The 7,339-nt window shown below is 43.4% G+C and overlaps 1 pseudogene; it reads right to left on the bottom strand.

The window, feature by feature from the left end:
- Positions 1-5,843: 5,843 nt before the first annotated feature.
- LOC102502366 (mRNA turnover protein 4 homolog pseudogene) lies at positions 5,844-6,555 on the bottom strand (annotated as a pseudogene).
- Positions 6,556-7,339: the final 784 nt, after the last annotated feature.

Genomic DNA, 7,339 nt, shown 5'->3' with positions numbered 1-7,339 from the left:
TGTTTAATGGGGACCATAAAAAGAAGTCTTTGATTTGACACATACACTGTGTCCTGAAGAACGGAATCCTGTCCTCAAAAGGTATTGTCTCTAAACTGGAGCTTCAACTATGCCTTCAGCAGGGTGTTCCAATAGTCCATCAGGCAAGCAGCACGTGGGTGTCACAATATGTAACATTAGCAGCATGAGCCAGGGTCATGGGCCCACTTCAACATTCCTTGCTGTAAAATGAATCCCCTGGTATGATAGGATATTGTGGGGCCCAAGTCAGTGGGCCATAACCTCTCATGCAGTGGTGTAGTTTGAAGCCCTTTAAAAGGAAAGGCAAGCCTATACCAAGAGTAGGTGTTTATTCCTATGAAAACCAGCCTCTGGCTCTTCTAGCAAGGAGGGGACCCAGTGTACTCAACTCGCCTTCGCATTGGTGGCTGGCCTTCTCTAAGGGTGGTGTCATGTCAGGAGCTCAGCATTGGTGTTGAGCCTGTGAAAGGCAGGATGACATGACTTTGTGCAGTAACTAGACCAGTCTGGGTAAATGTGAGTCAATGCTATTGAACCAATAGATGTCTCTATCCCAACCACCATGGACATGCTCATCATGCAGTTGGCCAATGACAGAGATAGATGATGCCAACAGGCTGGGTTGTTTTGTCTACCTGGCTAGTTTAGAGCCTCCTCTGTGATAAACACCCAGGTTGGTGATACAAACGTGTGATACAAAGATCCTCACACTTTTACCCACTTTCATCTGTCTTTTCACATCCACTACTACAGGTGCCCTTGGCTCCAGTTTTCTAAGATTTTCCTTCCAGTCCCTTGACCTGCTGGTCAGGCCACTCATCATGTCCCACAAGTTGTAGTCTCACCTTAGACGCTATTGTTCCATGAAAAATGGATGTCCATGTCTACCACCCAAAGCCAAGCCCAACGGGAAAATATTCTCTCTCTATTGTCTTTGAAGATCACTCCCAGGTGAGGTTGAAGTACAGCTGTTCTCTATTTTTGGTCTGTACTTACAAGTCAACTCACACATAAACCAAAACCAGCCTTTTTTTTCCTTTTGCTCTAGCCAGTTATATTTGATCCTGACATACAGATGACAGTTTCTTGGTTTTTTGTTTTGTTTTGTTTTGTTTTTCCGAGAGGTGTTTGCTATAAGGCGCATGTGCTCACTAGAAAGACAGACAGAAAGCAAGAAATCACCCCCAGGGGGGGATGGTCACACTGCAATCCCTTCTCCTCCATTCTCCTCTCGGAATCTTGGGCACGCAAACGCACATGCCCAGCATGAGTTTAAGCCACCAGACCAAGGACTCAAACCGCAGTGAACTACAAGGGAGACAAGCAACATAGCCATTATGCCAGCTGCTGGTTCCCAGGTGACAGTTCTTACACAACAGTGGCGGGTGTGCTCGGTGTCGGGAGTACCTTCTCATACTGTTCTATGGCATCTCCCAGTCCTACTCATTCTTGGGCCCCAATGTACCAGTTCCATGTTACAATGAATTGTTTCTGGGACACTCAACATATGGTTGGGGGTCTTACAGGACCCCGCTTGTTACGAGTAGTTCCAGCCATGTAGTCATACGGTGGCCATGGTCTGGCAGTCTGTCTTTACCAGAGCCCAGCAGCACAACATGGCCTTGAGAAAACAATTTTCCCTCCTGAGACTCAGTTTCCTCATCTGTTAAATGAGTCTAGCTGTTTTATGAAAGGCTTGTATTTTTCTTTCTTATCTTTTTTTTAAAAAAAACATAGATTAACTTGTTTTTAACACCCATCATGCCATAGGGAATAGGTTCCAGAAGCTCAGGCTCCTTTCCATTGGTTCTCACAAAGTGTGCTTCTCTGGGTGGAGCAGGTTGGCTCTTCAGTTGAACCCAAGTACCTCCCTCTTTGGCTTCCTTCTTTTTTTGATCATTTTCCTTCACACGTTTTAGGACGCTATCTCTGCTCTTAGAATGCTTAATATGCTCAATACACACATTAATTCTCTTGGCAACAATCTTGCCCTTAACTTGTTTGTTTACAACAATGCCAACAGCATGCTGGGTAACATTGTAGACTCTTCCAGTTTTGCCATGGTAACATTTGTGGGGCATTCCTTTTTGAACAGTACCCATTCCCTTGATGTCTACAATATCACCTTTCTTGTAGATTCACAGGTATGTTGCCAAAGAAACCACCCCATGTTTTCTAAAAGGCCTGGAGAGCATATATTGGTGCCTCTCCTCTTTCTCTTTGTGTTTGTCATTTTGGTTAATTACTGGAAGATGGCCGTTCTGGCCAAGAGGGAAAGGCTGGTGTTTTTCTACTGTAGACAGCACGGCCTCGCTCCAGAAATCCAGAGGTTGTGTTGTGATTTTCCCACTGGGGTTTGTCACAACCTCCACACAGCATCTTTTTCTCACATTATCTCCACCGTCATAGATTCTTCTGGATTATAGGTTCAAAGGTGCGGGTTCTTTTCTGGGTCCCGTTAATGCTGGAAGCTTTTATGTCACTCAGTGGATATATCAGATAAGTATCCTTACATTTGGAATATCCTGCCTCTAAAGCCTAAAGAGGCCCACCAAGTATTGCACTTCTTTCTTTTTTCATAGGCTATGAAGGATGCAATAATCTTTTTACCTTTTATTACTTCGAATGTAATGTCCAAGCAACCACTGATCACTGGACTCTTAATACTTTAAAAATGCAACAAGTCTTTGAATCGTCATGCAGTCTATCTCTCACTTCTGGAGTATGTGTTCTGCCAAGTCCTCTAGCTTGCTATCCAGACCGATCTGCACAATGTCACTGATGTAATGAACAGATGTAATGTTCTGCAGGACACCCAAATGGTCTGGATCTCTTGAGACCGTATTATGGCAGAGGGTGTAGAGTTAACAGAATTCCGGGGGGAAACTATCGAGTCTATTGTTATTTGTTCCATGTGAATACAAGTCATTTCTGGCCCTCGTTTCTGGTTGGGATTGAAAAGAACACATCGGTCACATTGTGTACCTGAGACCTTAATAACCTGTTCTGAAAAAAGAGACCACATCCGGCATACTGGCTCCAGTCAGGTCTACCACTTGGATCCACAGTCATCCTCCAACACTCATCCAGTTTCTTCAGGGATCAGACTGGTAAATTTATGTGAGCTATCATGGAAACCACCACTCAACTCCATTATATCAGGACTTGGCCATCTAAGGCTCAGTGGCTAAATTCAGCCTGCCCTCTATTCGTGTAAATAAGGTTTTACTAGAACAGAGCCTATTCTATATCCTTTGTGTGGCCTTGAGAAGACAATTTTCCCTCCTGAGACTCAGTTTCCTCATCTGTTAAATGCGTCTAGTTTTAGCAAATCATCTCCAATGTTCTTTTGTGAGGGAGGATGTTTGTCTTATCACATCAGTGAGTTGCTATTGCCCTCTAGTGTTTATATGATAATTCGTTTTCCTCCAAGAAAGAGTAACCTAAGGCCAGATTGCTTCCTGGGGACAGGGAAAGGGTCTTCAGGCCTCTCCACCATGTAACAAATGAGTTTATTGTCACATCCATTAGGATACAAGTAAATTTCAGAACTGCCTCCACAAAATCCGACAATACCTTAAATGTGTTAGTAATATAAAATTAGCCAAATTGGTGAGTAGACTCCGTGTTCTTTGTAAGATTTCAGAACTCTCTCTGGTGTTTTAGCATGAGTAAAGATTTGGAGTCAGAACTAAAAGTTCCCATTTATCCTTACTTTACAGTAGCACCTGTGCAGTCTATTTCCCTAATCCTCACCACCAAGCACGTGGTCCAATATTTAGGAGGCACTCAATCAAGTTTATGGAATGAGTAAATAAATCCACACAGTTGTGAATGTCAAATGGCTCATTCCATAGGGAGAATTGTAACTGCTAATATTTAACATGCACGTAAGTGTATGCTGAGCACAATTCTAAGCATTTAATATGCATTCAGTCATTTAATTCTCCTGAAAATCCTATATAATTGGTGTAATCCTTATCATTACCTCTTTTTTATTAAGATTTATTATTTACATTCAATTATTGTGCATCTCTAGAGTACACAATATGTTTTTCAAGGTATGCAAACAGTGCACAATAATCAAATCAAGGATATTACCATAAGTATCATTTTCAACAGAGAAATTTACAATCTTGGATCTGTTAAGTTTCTTCTCTGAGCCCCTCCTACCCACCCTTAGTATCCACCCCTCTCCCATGCAGTTTCTGGTATTTACACTTGTCCTCTCTACTACTGTATCTTCATATCCTTCCATTTCTGCCATAGAGTGCAGACATTCAGTATATATTGAGTGGGGATATACCGTGTTTGTCTTTCAAGTCTGGCTTACTTCACTTAACATTAAATCTCCTACATGCATTCACCTTTAATCAGACGACAGGGTCTCCTTATTTCTTAGGGCTGAATAGTATTCTGTAGTGCATTTGCAGCACAGTTTTTCAATCCATTCATCAGTTCTTGGGCATTTGGGTTGATTTCATGTCTTAGCAATTGTGAATAATGTTGCAATAAACATAGTTGTGCAAATGTCTTTCCAACTAAGTGTTTTCCTATCCTTTGAGTAAAAACCAGAGTAGGATTACTGGGACATAAAATAGTTATATTTGCAGGTTTTTGAGGATCCCCCATATTGTTTTCCACAGTGGTGGTACTAATTTATATTCCTCCCAGCAAAGTGAAAGTGTTCCCTTTCACCACAGCCTCATCAGCACTTGTTCTTTCTGATTTTTTCGATCATAGCCATTCTGACGGGAGTTATGTGGTATCTCACTGAGATTTTTATTTGAATTTTTCTTGTGATAGGAGATGTTGAACATTTTTTCATGTTCATTTTGGCCATTTATATGTCTTCCTTAGCTGTCCACTCAGCTCATGCCCATTTTCAACTGGATTATTCATTTTGTTTTGCTTTTGTTTTTGGTGGGTGTCCTTACCTCTTTATAGATAAAAGAACCTGTTCAGGACTGAGCTCACTCCCTTCTTAAAGTCAAGCATGTCTCTGTGACTTGAGTGGGTCAATGAAGTGTGAGTAGAAATGGCCTTGGTTTGAACTCCCATGATAGAATTTAAAAGTGGTGTGACCTTGAGCACATGACTTGATTTTTCTGCACCTCAGTTTCTAGCTTGCTTGGGCAGCATGCTTAATCACTCTGTGTTTCTTTTCTTATCTGTCAACTAAGGGTCAGAAACATTCATTACCTCACCCGGATTTGTTTAAGGTTGAATGAAATAGTACATGCAAAGTAACTAGCAAGTACAGGCAGTCAATAAATATAAATCATGTATTTAAAAAATCGTTAGAATTTGGAGACCAGCAGTTGACAGATAAGCTATGTCGCTGAACTCTCATGTAGCTGACCGTGGTTCGAGTCCCAGACCAAGTGGCTTAAACTCACGCCGGGTCGTGTGTGTGCATGCCCAAGATTCCGAGAGGAGACTGGAGGAGAAGGGATTGTGGTGTGGCCATCCCCCCTGGAGGGTGATTTCTCACTTTCTGTCTCTCTGTCTCTCTCTGTCTTTCTGGCGAGCCAAGCGCATGTGCCCTATAGCAAAAACTTCTCCAAAAAGAAAAAAAAAAAACTCGTCAGAATTTTAAGCAGAGTTATGCCTTTATATTAGAATTATTTTTTTTCCCTTTTGTTGCCTACAGGCAGACCCTGCAGACAGTTTTATTCTCTCCAGAATCAGTTAGTGCCCATCACGCTCCCATCTTCACTGGCAGCAAAGTAAACAGCCGTCCCTCCAGAGGAGTGGGGGCAGTGCTGCGTGGGCCACTCGGGACCCGGAACATGAGGAAGGCCTTCAGCTCTGAGTCCCCATCAGTCGTCGTCGTCATCCTCTGATTCTCCTGCCGACTCTGATGCACTCTCTGGCACGTCGTCTCCCACCTGCTGGAACCTTCCCGACTGTGCATCCCACACGTACTTCATGGTCACTTTGAATTCGGCCATCTCGTACCCAGAAAGCTTCAGGACCTGGGCCTGCTCTGGCGTCAGCACGCTGCCCTCCTTGCACACCTCGTAGTCGGAGAGCAGAGTGACCACATGGGCGGTGGGCAGGCCCAGCTGCCTCAGCTGCGGCTCCATGGAGTGGGGGAACTGCTCCAGGGGCCCTGGATCCAGGCTCACAGTGAAAGCTGCCTTGTTCCCAGCTCAGGCGTAGTCCATTTCTGTATATTTTGTGAACCTGTCATTGACCTCCTCCTTAGTGCGGGTGGTGAAAAGGAGACCGACTTCACCCGCAGCTTCTAGCTGACCTGGTGCAGGCTGTCTCTGTATTCATCAGCTGGGCTTCGACCCAAGGCCACCACCATCACCTTGTTTTTCCCAAAGAACATCCAGCTGTGCTTCCAGGCGTTCCGGATGTCCTTCAGCTTGCTGTTCCTCATGCTGGCCATGGAGATGAAGAGATACTTGGACGTGTCCACACATTTCCGAAGCTCTTCTCTAAGGTTCTGTTTTAGTTCCAAGCGTTTCTTGGCAGTTTTGGTTAAGGAAACTTTCTTATCGCGCTTGGATTTGGGCATCGTGCTGAAACCTCATGTGGCAGAAGGCCTAATATTAGAATTATTTTTTAAGTTGTTAAGTGGTAAAAGAAGGGACTGCTAAAACAAAACAATTCATGAAAAAAAGTTTGTACCAAAATAAACATATACATTAATTCTATTTTCCACAAACTTTTTGAGGTCCTTGTGTGTATAGGTAATAATATATGATATATATACTGAATTTAAAATTTCTAAAAGTAATGCTGTGTGTGATAATCTTCTTAGTTATTATAGTTCATATTTTAATGTTGTTTCTGTATTTGTCTTACCTGAAGTGCCAACTTGAGCCATAGTAGTACTCAATTAAAAAAAAAAGAAAAGAAAAGAAAGAAAGAAGGGACTGCTCTGACACCAATGGAGAACATGGCAAGGACTAAATGCAGAGCATGCACTTATTTTGAATGTTGGCATGCTCTTCCCAAATTGACAGGACTCGTGGTAGCTGCTCAGTTTTACTCTTGGAAAATTCAAGATCACTAGTGTCATTCATAGGCTGCTCACTGGGCTCTGCTGATTCATGTGTTACTCCTCCCAAGGCTGTACCCACTCTAACCCTGGCGCTGGTTGCCAACGAGAAGCCTGAGGAGCCATGTGTCCATTCTGAAAGAGACACATGCATCGGTAGACAGTGGAGCCAGGAGAGGAATGGAGGTAGGGGCAGGGGCCTGACAGCATCTGGTGAAGGGTGTTCGTGCTGGAGAGCTCCAGGCTAATAAGGAGTTCTTGGCCTGGCTTCCCACTATCAGTCCTGCCCCAGGGTGAGTGAGA

This window comes from Tupaia chinensis, unplaced genomic scaffold (assembly GCF_000334495.1).
Source record: "Tupaia chinensis unplaced genomic scaffold, TupChi_1.0 Scaffold143789_1, whole genome shotgun sequence".
In the NCBI taxonomy this organism is placed as follows: Eukaryota; Metazoa; Chordata; class Mammalia; order Scandentia; family Tupaiidae; genus Tupaia; species Tupaia belangeri.
The sequence above is the reverse complement of the archived record's forward strand: the minus strand, read 5'-3'. Positions and strand labels throughout refer to the sequence as shown.